Source organism: Gopherus flavomarginatus, chromosome 12 (genome assembly GCF_025201925.1).
Source record: "Gopherus flavomarginatus isolate rGopFla2 chromosome 12, rGopFla2.mat.asm, whole genome shotgun sequence".
Taxonomy (NCBI): Eukaryota; Metazoa; Chordata; order Testudines; family Testudinidae; genus Gopherus; species Gopherus flavomarginatus.
This window is the reverse complement of record NC_066628.1, coordinates 14,781,086-14,798,079: the sequence shown is the minus strand read 5'-3', so window position 1 is coordinate 14,798,079 and position 16,994 is coordinate 14,781,086. Positions and strand designations below refer to the sequence as shown.

At 46.3% G+C, this 16,994-nt stretch overlaps 2 pseudogenes; both read left to right on the top strand.

Annotated features, from left to right (window-relative positions):
* Positions 1-5,241: 5,241 nt before the first annotated feature.
* LOC127032815 (olfactory receptor 6N1-like) lies at positions 5,242-6,222 on the top strand (annotated as a pseudogene).
* A 2,733-nt stretch (positions 6,223-8,955) lies between these two features.
* LOC127032819 (olfactory receptor 6N1-like) lies at positions 8,956-9,931 on the top strand (annotated as a pseudogene).
* Positions 9,932-16,994: the final 7,063 nt, after the last annotated feature.

Sequence of the window (16,994 nt, the reverse complement as noted above, 5' to 3'; positions counted from 1 at the left end):
GATATTTATATGGCTATCAGTAACATCCAATCTCTTCTGCAGTCTAGTTAAGTCTTTCATATCAATGACTTCCTGTGGCAGTGAGTGTGATGCTCTCAATGTAGATGCAAGAATGTGAGTACCAAACTCAGGACAGACAGTTACAAACCAGGGCACAAACCCCTCATTGGTTGTCAGGTCGAAACTTAGGGTATTTCTACATCTACAATTTTGCAGCGCTGGTTGTTACAGCTGTATTAGTACAGCTGTATAGGGCCAGCGCTGCAGAGTGGCCACACTTACAGCAACCAGCGCTGCAAGTGGTGTTAGATGTGGCCACACTGCAGCGCTGTTGGGCGGCTTCAAGGGGGGTTCGGGGAATGCGAGAGCAAACCGGGGAAGGAGACCAGCTTCCCCGCGGTTTGCTCTCGCGTTCCCCGAACCCCCCTGCAAACCGCAGGGAAGGAGACCTGCTTGCACGGGGGTTCGGGGAACGCGAGAGCAAACCGCAGGGAAGGAGACCTGCTTGTTCGGGGGTTCGGGGAATGCGAGAGCAAACCGGGGAAGGAGACCAGCTTCCCCGCGGTTTGCTCTCGCGTTCCCCGAACCCCCCTGCAAACCGCAGGGAAGGAGACCTGCTTGCACGGGGGTTCGGGGAACGCGAGAGCAAACCGCAGGGAAGGAGACCTGCTTGTTCGGGGGTTCGGGGAACGCGAGAGCAAACCGGGGAAGGAGACCAGCTTCCCCGCGGTTTGCTCTTGCGTTCCCCGAACCCCACTGCAAACCGCAGGGAAGGAGACCTGCTTGCTCGGGGGTTCGGGGAACGCGAGAGCAAACCGGGGAAGGAGACCTGCTTGATTACCAGAGAGGCTTCCTCAGGTATGCTGGGATACCTGCTTATTCCACGGAGGTCAAGAAAAGCGCTGGTAAGTGTCTACACTTGATTACCAGCGCTGGATCACCAGCGCTGGATCCTCTACACCCGAGACAAAACGGGAGTACGGCCAGCGCTGCAAACAGGGAGTTGCAGCGCTGGTGATGCCCTGCAGATGTGTACACCTCCTAAGTTGCAGCGCTGTAACCCCCTCACCAGCGCTGCAACTTTGTGATGTAGACAAGCCCGAAACAACCAACTGCATTGAGTGCAAACTCCTCAGGCACTTTAACAGCCTTGACAGAGTACCCCCAGAAATTCCCCTTGGCTGCACCGCTCTGTCCTGCCACCCAGGTGAGTGTATCTGTGGTACACGACCCCTTACGCCAAGGATCACAGCAATATTCAGGTTATTCCTGACTTCCCTCAGATCAATTGCACTTTAGGTCTCACACCAAAGACGACGCTTGGAGCCAATCCTATAGTGAACTACTGTATAGGAAGATTTATTAAATAGGAAAAGGAAAAGAGAGTTATTTACAAGATAGAAGCAAGCAAACAGAGCCAGGAATGAGTCACAGTCTCAGGTTTCAAAAGGTAATCAGGCTTCTCTCAGCAGCACGCTGTATTTGACCTTTAGGACTAACCCAGGCTAAGCAGCTGGGGATCTTTTGCTAATGTCTAGAAACACCTTGCCCCAAGGGTCCAATCAGCATAGAGATCCCTAGTTCCTTTTGCTTGGAATTTTTCTCCCCCTCCTGACATCTGCTCTGAGCTGCAAACTCAGTCGACTTCCATGACTCATCTTCATAGGGAGGAGAGCAGAACAATAAGTCTCTAGTCCTTTTGTTGATTGTTTCTCAATCCAGTTGTAGGGAGATTACAGCTGCAATATCCACCTATAGCCCACCCGGTATAAGGGTTACCGGATGTTCCAATTTTATAGGGACCGTCCCAATATTTGGGGCTTTGTCTTATACAGGTGTCTGTTAACCCCCCACCCGCCCATCTCCTGTCCTGATTTTCACACTTGCTATCTGTTCACCCTAACTGGTATTGATAGGTTTCCTTTTTCAGGGGAGGCTTAAGTTCTGTGGCAGAGCAGCTCTTCACACTCATTAATGTTCCTCTCCTGTGTGGTGATCCATATTCACAGAAGCTCACTATAACCGCTCATATATTAAATTACAATATGAAACAGACATTACAGGGGAGATTAATGCAGCATTCAAGAGAGTCCAAACATTAAACCCTTTTTTATAATTCTAGTTCCCATTTTATTAATATTAACCCACAAGTGAGCCAGACTAATTCCACCTTCGTATCTGTTAGTGTCTTGCTGAAACAGGGGGTACCCTGGCATGAGCTAGAACTTAATCTGCCAGCATCCCTGTGAATTCCACAATTTAATTACAATTGGGGTGAACAAGTATTTAACTTTATAGATTTTAAGTTGCACACTGTGTGTGTGGCGGGGCAATGACTCACCAGCACGGCGCCTCCTGCAGGTTGTCTCAGGAATTAGCTCTTCCAGCCCAGAGTGCCCTCTGCAGGCTGGTGTCTCACCTGCCACTAGCCCCCGTATACCTCTCGGATCTCGGTGCCCCTTTATCTAGGGGTGCTGCCCTGTGGTAGTGCCCCCACACTCTGGGTTTCCCCTCCCAAAGGAACCCCCACCCTCTATCCACACCTTGCCTCAGTGGCTACTGCCAGTCATTGTGTATCCTCCACTCCCTCGGGCAGACTGCATTCTGTAAACCACTCATCATCGGCAAGGGAGTTAGGACCTGCTGCCTTTGCCTATCTCTGAGCTGCCTCTCTGTAGCCCTGGTACCTATTTGGCCCTTTCAGCAGAGGCGGCTCTAGGGTTTTTGCCGCCCCAAGCACGGCAGGCAGGCTGCCCTCAGTGGCTTGCCTGTGGGAGGTCCACCAAAGCCGTGGGATCAGCGGACCCTCTGCAGGCAAGCCGCCAAGGGCAGCCTGTCTGCTGCCCTCACGCACTTGGTGTGCTGGAGCCTGGGGCCCCCTCTGCCTTTTAGCAAGGCCTGCAGCCTGAGGTTTTACTTGGCTGGAGTTCCCCAGCTCCCTCTGCCCTTCCCCAGTCCTCCTCCACCACAGGTGCCCTTCTCAGCTCCAAGGCAGCCAGGTTCTTCTCTCAAGAAGCTAGAGAGAGTGGGTGTTTTCCTTCTGGCCCATAGCCCTCTTATAAGGGCCAGGTGGGCCATGATTGAGCTGACCACAGCTACTCACTCAGCTTCCCCAGCTGTTCTTAATCCCTTTTACCCAGGCGCAGCCCTCTCCAGGGCTGCTTTTAACCCCTTCAGGGCAGGAATGGGGCAGCCACCCCACTACACCCACCTTTTAATTTTGTTGTAAGTTCCACTTGTTCTTAGAGTAAGGGGCAGGGAAAATAGAAGTTTCCCATTCTACTGTCTCACAGTTTCTGCAGAAAGAGGTGCATCAAGAACCCCTGGCTGCCGAACCCTGAGAAACGAGACCTCATCACTTCAAGCTTGGGTTGTCTTGTAGTTACAGGTGAGCACCGTCTTCCTGACTGCATTTCTATACCACCTTCTGAACAGGAGCATGAATTTGATTTGTGAATATTAGAAGGACAAGGTGGGTGAGGTAATATCTTTTATTGGACCAACTTTTGGTGGTGAACGAGAGATGCTTTTGAGCTACACAACTTAATAAACTTTATAAACAGTAAACTTTATAAGCATACTCTCTGTGCCATTATCTAAATCATTGAAGATATTGAACAGAACCAGACCCAGAACCGATCCCTACAAGACCCCACTCGTTATGCCCATCCAGCTTGACTGTGAACCACTGATAACTACTCTCTGGGAAAAGAGTAGGAAAACTGGGAAAAGTTTTCCAATCAGTTATGCACCCACCTTATAGTAGCTTCATCTAGGCTGTATTTCCCTAATTTGTTTATGAGAAAGTCATGCGAGACAGTATCAAAAGCCTTACTAAAGTCAAGATATACCACTTCTACCCATCAGGATTGTTGCTCTGTCAAAGAAAGCTATCAGGTTGGTTTGACTCAATTTGTTCTTGACAAATCCATACTGACTGTTACATATCATCTCATTATCTTCTAGGTGATTGCAAATGTATTGCTTAATTATTTGCTCCATTCTGGGTACAGAAGTTAAGATGACTGGTCTGTAATTCCCCAGGATGTCCTTATTTCCCTTTTTATAGACGTGCACTATATTTGCCCTTTTCCAGTCTTCTATAATGTGTCTCATCTTCCATGACTTTTCAATGGGGTGGTGAGTGGTGATAGAGTCTTACTAGCCTGGATCACACATGCCAGATTGTTTCTAGAATCTGAGTTCAGGGACAGCATCTTTCCCCCACCACCCCAGTGCCTTTCTTGCTCGTCTGTTATCATCCCACATTTATTATGGAGTGAGGAGGGTCACTCCTTAGTTAGGGTTGCACATCAACCTGGTTCTGCCTCTTCCTAAGACCCACCCCCCCAAACAGCTGTATTTTATTACTGCTACATAGCCAATGTCGGGAAACAGAAGAGGGATTGTCATTCCCTCACCACATCACCATCACAGGAACTAAGGGAGAATTTACACAACTTCATAAATTATAACAAACTGATCTCTTGTGAGGGGGAGAAAATTGCTCCTTTTCTACATGTACTGAAAGACTAAATATACCAGGATATATCATTCAATTGATAGGGGGAGGGATAGCTCAGTGGTCTGAGCATTGGTTTGCTAAGCCCAGGGTTATGAACTCACTTCTTGAGTGGGCCATTTCAGGTTGCAGGGCAAAAAAAAAAAAGTTGAGGATTGGTTCTGCTTTAAGCAGGCAGTTGGACTAGATAACCTCCTGAGGTCCCTTCCAACCCTCATATTCTATGATTTATTCCCATTAATTCTAACAGAAGATCAGTGCCTACAGACACTAGACCACATTGGAAATTTCAGTTGATTTATTTATTTATTTTTTACTCATAAGACATGGCATGATTCTGAGCATTTTCAGAAGTGAAATAGAGCATTTAAGCATCAGTGGTACACTCTGATATGTCACCAGATGGGATATGATATGACAGATAAGATCATTTCTCTGTCTATCAGTACTTGACTGCCAGAGAACCGGGCTGTCATAGTAATCATTGGTATCCACATACACACCCTCTTCTCCATCAGAGCAGTGTTTTGTCCTCAGACTGAGACTCCTGGCACTTTTCTCTGAAATCTACATTTAGTTTTAAAATTTCATCCCGTAACAGTAGAGGGAGTGAGTTTCTGAATATTTATGACATTATTTAACAAGATTTGATTAACTTTTAACTCTATGTTCTTTCAATTCAATAGCACAGGGTATTTTATTATTCCTGGACTCAAACCATGGCAGCTAGAGACTGAGGAAACCAAACGGCCATCAAAGAATTCATCATTTTGGGATTCAGGGATCTCTCTGACCTGCAAATTCTTCTCTTCCTGATGTTCCAAGTGATCTACATAGCAACCGTGACTGGGAACACCCTCATCGTGGTGCTCATTGTGGCTGACCAGCACCTTCACACACCCATGTACTTCTTCCTGGGCAACTTGTCCTGCTTGGAGACCTGCTACACCTCAACCATCCTGCCCAGGTTGCTGACCAGTCTCCTGACTGGGGACAAAACCATCTCAGTCAGTGGCTGCATCACACAACTGTATTTAGTTGGTTCTCTGGGTTGTACAGAACGCTATCTCCTAGCAGCGATGTCTTATGTTCGGTATTTAGCGATATGTAAACCCCTGCACTATTCAACTCTTATGAATAGCAGGTTTTGCCTCCAGTTGGCTGCTGGGTCATGGTTAAATGGTTTTTTGGCTATTACTATCTTTGTCTTATTCCTATCGCAGTTAATATTCTGTGGCCCAAATAAGATTGACCATTTCTATTGTGATGTCATCCCACTGATGGAACTTTCCTGCAGTGACACTCACCAGGTCATATTGGTGGATTTCATAATAGTCCGTGTATTCACCCTGCCTCCATTCCTACTAACCCTGACATCCTACATGTGCATCATCTCCACCATCCTGAGAATCTCTTCCACCACTGGGAGACAAAAGGCCTTTTCCACTTGCTCCTCTCACCTGATTGTGGTGACAATTTTCTATGGATCCATAATGACTGTGTATCTGCTACTGAAATATGATACAATGAAAGACCTGAACAAAGTGCTGTCTCTTTGCTACACGGTCCTGACTCCCCTGGTAAACCCCTTCATCTACAGCCTGAGAAACAGAGAGGTCAAGGAAGCCTTGTGCAAAGCAGTCAATAAATGTGGCTTTCACAACAACGTGCAGATACACCTACATAATAATGTAACTTGAGGTTTTCAAAGCTACCTGGGTGATTTCAGCAATCAGCGCCCATTAAAATTAAGTTGAAAACTCCCTCTGAAAATCTCAGCACTCAGTGTTGTCCATCTCAGCAGAAGGATCAGGGTGGGAGATGGCCATAACCATGTTTCCATCATGGCGTTTTTAACTGGGCAGTAGGCAGAGTGGAGACAAAATTTTAACAATAAAAAAGTCATTTTTGATCTAAACAAATGTTTGGACAATAAAAATAGTAACTTCTGGTGTTGCATTTGTGGGGACATAAGCCTGGGAAATCTGCCACCCTTGAAATTATGCTTATTGCCCGCATAGCCCTCTGCAAACCAACCACCTTCACTGCGCTCACACAGGCCAGAGGCAAACAACCAGGCCCCAGCAATGACCTCTGAACACTTCACCATAGCTCTTATCTGGGCTACACCCAGCTGTGACCAGCTCCGCAAAGCAACTGCTCCAGGCTCACTGGGCCCTTTGAGGTGGAGAGGTTGGGCAATCACAGAGAAGTAGATGCACATGCGAGGTCTAAAGGGACTGTCCAGACCTAGCTGGGGTTTTACCAGGGCACACAGAGAACTGAGGCTAATTCTGCAGTTGAGTCAGTCAAACGGTCACTGACTGGGGACTCTTCCTACAGACCTTCAGGGCAGCAGCTGCTCTTCTGCCGCCAGCTGCACAGAGAAGTTCAAAGGGAGGGGACCTGTTACAACGAGTGTCCCCAAAACTCACTGCAACAAGCACATGTTCCGAGAGGGCTAGTTCTCAGAGCACAGTGTCCAGTCAGCCCCAAATGCCTTACTCAGCTCTGCTACATGCAGGGCCCTCTCCTCAGGGCATGATGCAACCTATGGCGAGAGGAAGCAGCTGCCACCTACCAATAGGCAGAATGCCTGTGATGCCTAACATGGCACTGCTGGCTCAGTCACTGGGAGCACATTAGGGCTTGGCCAGAGGTAGAGGAGCTGGGCAACGGTGATGACGGTAGGGGTCCAACACTGTGGAAAGGATTTTCCAAGGGACCTAATGGTGTTAGGCACCCAAATCACTTTGAAATGGGAGTTGGACTCAACTTCCTTAGAGGCCTCTGAGAATCTCAGCCAGGAGAGCAAGGAGGACTCTGTCACTGTAGATTCAATCTATGCATTTCCATTGGAAGCAGACCCCACATCAACACAAAAGCACTGGATGGAGGGGAAACCCCTGCTAATACTTTGAAAGCCACTACTGTTGTATGCGGTCTCATAGCAACTAATGTTGCAATCATGATGTGGATTTGGTTCTCAGTGGCTATAATTTGGAGTAGCGCACACCTAGCAGTGGGTAAGAAATGAGGAGAGATGAGATTATGCAGTGCAGGGCCACTAGAGGGCAGAGGAATGGGACAGGTGTAGCGGTGCTGCCCAGTGGACAGCAGCCAAAGTGGAAGGGCAAGAAAGGAGATGTTATGTTGCTAAATGGCCAACTGAAGGAAGTGAAAAGGGAGGTGAAGCTGTATCATGGTGTATACGTGGTGAGTAAAGAGCACTGAAGAGAAAAGGACCTCTGTGCTATGTAATTAACTGTGGATAGTAGCAGATGTTAAGTAGTGAGAAATGGGCTGTTATACTCAATAATGGGCACCAGGTGACATAAGAGCTAAGAATGGGAAAGCGAAAAGAAGAATGCAATACAGGATAGCAGAGAAACAGTTTGTCATGCTGAGAAATGGACGCTAGATGGCAGCAGAGTACAGGACGTGAAGGAGTGGTGAAGGTCAGAAATGGAAAAAAATGCTGCTATTAACCATCTTAATTTAAATGAAACAAGCAAAGAAGCACTTTCCTTACCTTGGAAATTTTTTTTTATGTTCCCTTTATTTTTTTAGTAGTTTATGTTTAACATAGTACTGTATTGGTGTGGTGGTTTTTTTGTTTTTTGTTTTTGGTCTTTACTGCTGCCTCATTGCGTAGTTCCGGTTCCAAATGAGGTGTGTGGTTGACCGGTCAGTTCATACCTCTGATGTTTGTAACTCAGAGGTTCTACTGTACATTATAACAGCCCATCACCTTGGACAGGCATCTTCCAAAAATGTAGACTGGTGTTTGCCCATGATCTAAAATATTTTCCACAAAGGATCATTAGACTAAAAAATGATGTAGAATAGACTTGTATAATTAAGAGTCACATAGAGCATTGTTAGCTACAAAGCTTTGGAAGCACAAAATGAACCAGGTCAAAGAAAGGTTGAAGTGCGACCGTATTGAAAAGCATGAAGAAAGAATACAAATATGAGAGAGCATTTACACTTATTAAATTGAAGGGGAAGCCCATTTTCCAAAGGTAAATCACATGCTCCAGCTTATCCCTTCAGGTAACTGAAGGTCTCTTTAATGAGAAAGTCCAGTTTCTGCAGAATGATCAAAGACAAGAACTTCAGTGGAATCGGAGTCCTGTCTGCAAAACCCTGAAGAGCTCTGTGTAGTTGAAAACTTGTCTCTCATCAACAGAAGTTGGTCCAAAAAAGGTATTACCTCACCCACCTTTTCTCAAACTCTGAGAAATAAACTGAGACTTATGGCACTTTGCTCTGAACTCTACATATAGGCTTAAAATTGCAGCCTGTAATCAAGACAGGAAGGGGAGTTTCCGAATACCTATGGAATTAAATCATGAGACTTGATTAACTTTTAACTCTATGTACTTCCAATTCAATTGCACAGTTTGTTTTATTGTTCCTGGACTCAAACCATGGCAGACAGAGACTGCGGAAACCAAACGACTATCAAAGAATTCACCATCCTGGGATTCGAGGATCTCCCTGACCTGCAAATTCTTCTCTTCCTGATGTTCCTAGTGATCTACATGGCAACTGTGGCTGGGAACACCCTCCTCATGGTGCTCATTGTGGCTGACCAGCACCTTCACACACCCATGTACTTCTTCCTGGGCAACTTGTCCTGCTTGGAGACCTGCTACACTTCAACCATCTTGCCCGGGTTGCTGGCCAGTCTCCTGACTGGGGACAAAACCATCTCAGTCAGTGGCTGCATCACACAACTGTATTTCTGTGGTTCTCTGGCATGTGCAGAATGCTGTCTCCTAGCAGCAATGTCATATGATCGGTATTTAGCGATATGTAAACCCCTGCACTATTCAACTCTTATGAATAGCAAGTTTTGCCTCCAATTGACTGCTGGGTCATGGTTAAATGGTTGTTTGGCTGTAATTATCTTAATCTCATTCTTATCACAGTTATTATTCTGTGGCCCAAATGAAATTGACCATTTCTATTGTGATCTCATCCCACTGATGGAACTCTCCTGTAGTGACACCCACCAGGTCATATTGCTAGATTTCATAACAGTCTCTGTATTCACCAGATCTCCATTCCTACTAACCCTGACATCTTACGTGTGTATCATCACTACCATCCTGAGAATTCCTTCCACCATTGGGAGGCAAAAGGCCTTTTCCACCTGCTCCTCCCACCTCATTGTGGTGACAATTGTCTATGGAACCCTAATGATTGTGTACCTGATACCGAAACGTGATACACTGAGAGACCTGAACAAAGTGCTCTCTCTTTGCTATACATTCTTGACTCCCTTGGTAAACCCCCTCATATACAGCCTGAGAAACAGAGAAGTCAAGGAAGCCTTGTGCAAGGCAGTCAGTAAATGTGGCTTTCACAAAAATGTGCAGAGACTCCAAGATAATAACTTAGCTTGAGATTTTCAAAGCTGTCCGGGTGATTTAAGCTATGTATGCCTCTTTGTTCCTGAGCCTGTAGGGTGCAGTAAGGCCTTGAGCCTAAACACCTGGATGAATCTTAGTCTACTTTCATACTGTTCCTGTTACTTCTCCCAAACTTTTCATAGACCTGAGGCCATATCTACACTTTAAGTATGAGTTAACTCAAGTTATGTCACCATAGAGTCACTATGGTTATGTACACGAGTGCAGCCAGGGCTCGACCCTCTCCGGGGGGAGGAGAGGAGCCACACCGGCTCACTACACATCGGTGGGTCCGGGAAAATAGCCTGGCAGTCCTCGCAGCAATCGCCAGCCCTGTGGGGCAAGGGGTTCAGATCCTTCAGCAGGGCTGAGCCGTACTACCACTATAAGCCTGGCCCTAGGTCAGGGCAGGGAAATGAACACAGAGTCAGGAAGCTTAGGCCCTTGGACAGGGCTGAGCAACAATAACAGTTAAGACCCTGGCCCTAGGTCAGGGCGGGGCAGCAAACACTGAGTCAGGAAGCTCAGGCTCTTGGGCAGGGCTGAGCAACAATGACACTCTTTGGCCTTCCTAGGCCAGGGAGAGGGGGAGTCTGCCACCTGGAATGGGTGGCAGGGGGGATGCAGGCCCTCCCACTCCACTGCATCCCAGCCTAGGGCCCTAGCAGCGGCTAGCGATCCGCTGCTCAGTCAGTGGGGATCCTGGCCACAACACACTGACATAGGCTCCAGCAAGGCTGCAGCCAGACTGGGGTCGGCTGCCCCTGGGTTACTTCTGTACTCCCCCTTGGGGCCTACCTGGGTCAGGACATCAGCCTCTGCAGGGTCCAGGAGCATGGGCTCGTTGCAGACGGGGCTGGGTGGTAGGTCAGGTAACTTCTCCGGAAAGTCGGCCCAGGGTAGCTCCGGCAGCTCCTCCGGGTAGTAGGTGCAGCGGAACTCCGGTGGCTCCTCTGGGTAGTGGGTGTCGGGGAGCTCAGGCCAGTCTGGGTGGCTGCCCTGCATCGCAGGAGTTTCCCAGTTTTGAGCTCCCTGCGGGACGTCTGCTCACTCCGGCTGCTGGGCCCCGACTGAGCTCTGAGGGCCAGCTTTTATAGTTCCAGGTTGGCGCCTGACCCTTTGAGGGGCAGGCTCAGAGCTCTTTAGCTCCGACCACTCTGGCCTCCAGCTGGGCTCTTCCTCCTCTGGGCTGGAGGGGAGCCACACTGCCTCACTACAGGTTACTATATCACTTGTGCGCGTGCCTCCTGGGCTTCTTGTCTCAGCAGTCAGGGTACTCACCAGAAGCACTTGTATAGATTCAGAGTGAGGTGCACCATGAATGGATATCCCACTGTCCACCCACTGTATTTTGGGAAGCTTTGTTTGGCAGTGTATGCTGGGTACCAAACAGGTCAGACAGGGATGGTTGTGGCCATAGGATCCAACTTCCTATAATGCATTGTTAACTATCCACTAATTTTATATGTATCCCATACATAAACATTTACATAATGTTTACACCTTTCAGGGAATCATGGAGCTTGCATGGCTCTGCACTATTGTCATGAGCGTTTGCACCCAAACTATTTGCAGATCAGCAAACATATATGTGGGGTATGACATTATACTCTATATTCTTTATGAAAATATGCTTATGATTCATAGACTTAAGGTCAGATGGGACCATTATGATCATCTAGTCTGACCTCCTGCACAATGCAGGCCATAGAATTTCACCCACACACTCCTGTTACAAACCCCTAACCTATGTCTGAGTTATTGAAGTCCTCAAATCGTGGTTTAAAGACCTCAAGGTCCAGAGAATCCTCCAGCAAGTGACCCATGCCCCATGCTGCAGAGGAAGGCAAAAAATATCCAGGGTCTCTGCCAATGGATATGATATGGGTATGGCATAGCTAATATATACTTTATGCAAGGTGGCTGATATGGGGTATCACTGGAAAACTTAAGACCTGTTGACTGTGTTTATCCAACTTGTATGCATGTAATGTTTGTATCTCATAGACTCATAGACTCATAGGTCAGAAGGGACCAATCTGATCATCTAGTCTGACCTCCTGCACAAGGCAGGCCACAGAACCCCACCCATCCAATTTTATAACAACCCCTATCCCAGGACCGAGTTATTGAAATCCTCAAAAATGGTTTGAAGACCTCAAGCTGCAGAGACACCACCAGCAAGCGACTCGTGCCCCACGCTGAAGGGGAAGGCGAAAAACCTCCAGGGCACCTGCCAATCCGCCCTGGAGGAAAATTCCTTCCCGACCCCAAATATGGCGATCAGCTAAACCCTGAGCATGTGGGCAAGAGTCACCAGCGAGCACCCAAGAAGGAATTCTCCGCAGCAACTCAGTACCCATCGCATGCAACATCTCCCCGCAGACCATTGAGCAGACCTGTCTGGTGGTAATTCAAGATCAATTGCCCAAATTAACGATCCTATCATAACATCCCCTCCATATACTTATCAAGCTTTGTCTTAAAGCCAGGAAAGTCTTTTGCCCCTACTACTTCCCTCAGAAGGCTATTCCAGAACTTCACTCCCCTAATGGTCAGAAACCTTCGTCTAATTTCAAGTCTAAACTTCCTAATATCCAGTTTATACCCATTCGTCCTCGTGGCTACATTAGGACTAAACTTAAATAATTCCTCTCCCTCCCTAACGTTAACCCCCTTGATATATTTATATAGGGCGAGTATATCCCCCCTCAGCCTTCTTTTGGCCAGGCTAAACAAGCCAAGCTCTTTGAGTCTCCTTTCATAAGGCAGTTTTTCCATTCCTCGGATCATCCTCGTAGCCCGTCTCTGAACCTGTTCCAGTTTGAATTCATCCTTCTTGAACATGGGACACCAGAACTGCACACAGTATTCCAGATGGGGTCTCACCAACGCCGTATACAACGGTACTAACACATCCTTATCCTTGCAGGAAATACCCCGCCTGATGCATCCCAAAATCGCATTTGCTTTTTTAACAGCCTTATCACATTGGCGACTCATAGTCATCCTGCTATCAACCAGTACCCCAAGGTCCTTCTCCTCCTCCGTCGCTTCCAACTGATGCGCCCCCAACGTATATCCAAAATTCTTATTATTAATTCCTAAATGCATGACCTTGCACTTTTCACTATTGTATTTCATCCTATTTCTATTACTCCAGTTTACAAGGTGGTTCAGATCTTCCTGAATAGTATCCCTGTCCTTCTCCGTGTTAGCAATACCCCCCAGCTTCGTGTCATCCGCAAACTTTATTAGCACATTCCCGCTCTTTGTGCCAAGGTCAGTAATAAAAAGGTTAAATAAGATCGGTCCCAAAACCGATCCTTGAGGGACTCCACTGGTGACCTCCTTCCAGTCCGACAGTTCACCTTTCAATACGACCCTCTGGAGTCTCCCCTTTAACCAGTTCCTTATCCACCTTACAACTTTCATATTCACTCCCAGCTTTTCCAATTTAACTAACAGCTCCGTGTGCGGAACCGTGTCGAACGCCTTACTGAAATCTAGGTAAATTATATCTACCGCATTTCCTTTATCTAAGTAATCCGTCACCTTCTCAAAGAAGGAGATCAGATTGGTTTGGCACGATCTACCTTTAGTAAATCCGTGTTGCAATTCGTCCCAATTACCATTGACCTCTATGTCCTTAACTACTTTCTCCCTTAAAATTTTTTCCAAGACCTTACATACTACAGACGTCAAGCTAACAGGCCTATAATTACCCGGATCACTCTTATTCCCTTTCTTAAAAATAGGAACTACATTAGCAATCCTCCAGTCATACGGCACAACCCCCGAGTTTATCGATTGCTTAAAAATTCTCGCTAACGGGCTCGCAATTTCACGCGCCAGTTCCTTTAATATCCTCGGGTGGGGATTGTCCGGGACCTCCGACTTCGTCCCATCGAGCTGTTCAAGTACGGCCTCTACCTCAGTTGCAGTAATATCCACTTCCATATCCACATTCCCGTTTATCATCACTCCATCATCGCAAGGTTCCTCACTAGTCTTATTAAAAACAGAGGCAAAGTACTTGTTTAGATGTTGGGCCATGCCTAGGTTATCCTTAACCTCCATTTCATCCTCAGTGTATAGCGGCCCCACTTCTTCTTTCTTTGTTTTCTTCTTATTTATGTGGCTGTAGAACCTTTTACTATTGGTTTTGATTCCCTTTGCAAGTTCCAGTTCAATGTGGCTTTTAGCCTTCCTCACTTTATTCCTACATGTTCTGACCTCAGCAAGGTAGCTTTCTTTACTGATCCTGCCTTCCTTCCACTCCCTGTAAGCTTTCTGCTTTTGTCTAATCCCCTCTCTGAGTTGCTTGCTCATCCAGTTTGGCCTACAACTCCTGCCCATGGTTCTTTTCCCCTTTCTCGGGATGCAGGCTTCCGACAGTCTCCGCAGCTGTGACTTAAAGTAATTCCAGGCCTCCTCCACATTTAAATCCACTAATTCCTCCGTCCAATCCACTTCCCTAACTAATTTCCTTAACTCTTTAAAATTAGCCCTCGAGAAGTCAAAAACCCTAATCGCAGATCTACATTTGTTTATCCTTCCATCTAGTTTGAACTGAATCAGCTCATGATCACTCGAACCAAGGTTGTCCCCTACCACCATTTCTTCTACGAGGTCCTCACTGCTCACCAACACCAAGTCTAAAATGGCATCCCCTCTTGTAGGTGCTTCAACTACTTGATGAAGAAATCCATCCGCTATCACATCCAGAAAAATCTGACCCCTATTATTCGTGCAAGTACTCGTCCTCCAGTCTATATCTGGGAAGTTGAAGTCCCCCATAATCACACATTTCCCCTTTGTGTTTACTTCATTAAAGACATTAAAGAGGTCTCTATCCATATCCCAATCCGATCCCGGCGGTCTGTAGCACACCCCAAGCACTATCTCAGGGGAAGCTCTAGTTGCTTTTTTACCCAGTGTGATTTTTGCCCAGACGGACTCTGTCTTATCCATTCCATCGCATCTTATTTCGCTACATTTAATTTCATCATTGATGTACAAGGCTACTCCACCACCTTTGCCTTTCTTCCTGTCTTTTCTGAACAGCACATAGCCTTCAATACCCGTGCTCCAGTCATGAGTACTATTCCACCAGGTTTCGGTAATCCCTATAATATCCGGCTTCACTTCCTGCACGAGTAACTCCAGTTCCTCCATCTTGTTACCTAGGCTCCTCGCATTAGTGTACAAACCTTTTAATTTTCGGCATTTGGCGTCAGTGACATTCTTTCCCCCGTCGTGCACAAACTTTCTACCACCAGCATCACCCGTTACTCTGGTTTCTACTCCACTATTCCTCCTTGGATCAAATCTTGGGGCCGCAAGGGTATCCCCGCTCACTTTGTTTACTTCCCTCTCCAGGTTATATTCTGGCGTGGAGATCTCCCGAACATTTCCCAACCATCTCCCCCAACTTTCTAGTTTAAAGCCCTCTTGATGAGGTCGGCGAGCCTCCATCCTAGAATTCTATTTCCCTCCTTGCTGAGATGAAGTCCATCCTGAGCAAACAGTTGTCTATCCGTAAATGCTTCCCAGTGACCGTACATCCCAAAGCCCTCCTTATAACACCACTCCCTGAGCCATCTGTTGATCGCCATAATCTTGTCACTCCTTCGTCGCCCCGCTCTAGGAACCGGCAGAATCCCACTGAAGATCACCTGAGCCTCGATGTCTTTAAGCCTCTTCCCCAGTCTGACATAGTCCTCCTTGATACAGTCCAGTGAGTAACTAGCTGTGTCGTTCGTTCCCACATGAAGGATAATCAACGGATTTTTTCCCGCTCCCGCTAAGATCGTATTCAGGCTCAAGTCCACATCCTGTATCTTAGCCCTGTATCTGAGGCTAGAAATACTGACCATGTCTCTGTATTTCAAATGTGCTCTGTTGGATGAGGCTAGACAATGTCAGTGGCTTATTGAAGGAATGCACAAACACATAAATATTTCCCCAGGAACTGTGTGCAATAGGAACCTCTGAACGATGATGCTATACAACGGGAACTACTTGACCACGATCAGATACCTCTACACAGTGGGTGCTGTTTGACCCAGGTCACAGCACAAGAGCCTTCCAGAAAGTGGGAGGAAGAAACAAAAAGTTTCAACAAAAAGAACAATGACAGCCTACAAGAACACCGGAAACACCTGAGGTACAAAGACTGAACAGTGAGAAGTGATTGTCCCAGCAATCTGGATGATGGGAAGACAGACACTTCAACTCAGCTCAGCATACTGAGAATGAGAAGGATCTGACATTATCATCCACTGAAGAATTATCCAGATGTATATAATATATTGTGTGTCTCCATTATGCAGACATAGGCCTTTTTCTCACTGCTAATAAAACTAATGAAAACAATATAAGACAAGTTAAGTTTTAACAGTGAAGACAAAGGCTAAAGAAAATATCTCAAAAATTAAATGACAGCGCAATGAGGTGATGTGAGTATCACAGTTTTGAGGGTAATTTTTGTGGTGATACCTCTTTGCTCCTTATGTGTGTGACACAGTGACAGAAGTGGAAGTCTGTATAAAGCACAATGGTAGATTTTCTGCCTATGAGCTTACTTTCCAAAGGAATTAAGTATTTCACATACTATTATTAATACTTTTCAGTACTCTCAATGTTGTGTGTGCATTCATTTTTTTTGTTTTTTATTAATAGACTGTATGACCTACTATTCAGTGGAAAGGGACTAATAAAGATTTCTTTTTAAATGTTCAGACTTTCATTAAGGGTTTTTCATGCAATAGCCCTGAAATTTCACTTGCAAAATGTTTTTTAAACAGTCCTGAAAATATAGGAATATGAGTTTGGTTCTCTATACTCCAAAAATGTGTTTGTTGTCAAGTGTTTGTCTAATGGTATTTTGAATATGGCGACTAAGCATCTAGTCATACAGTGAAAGTGTCACTTAAGATTTCTTGAATAATAAACAGGTACATGAGGCTGTGACACTGGCCCTACCTAAACCATAGTGGATTTGATTTAAATCAAATTGATTTAAATCATAATTTAAATCATTAGTCAGG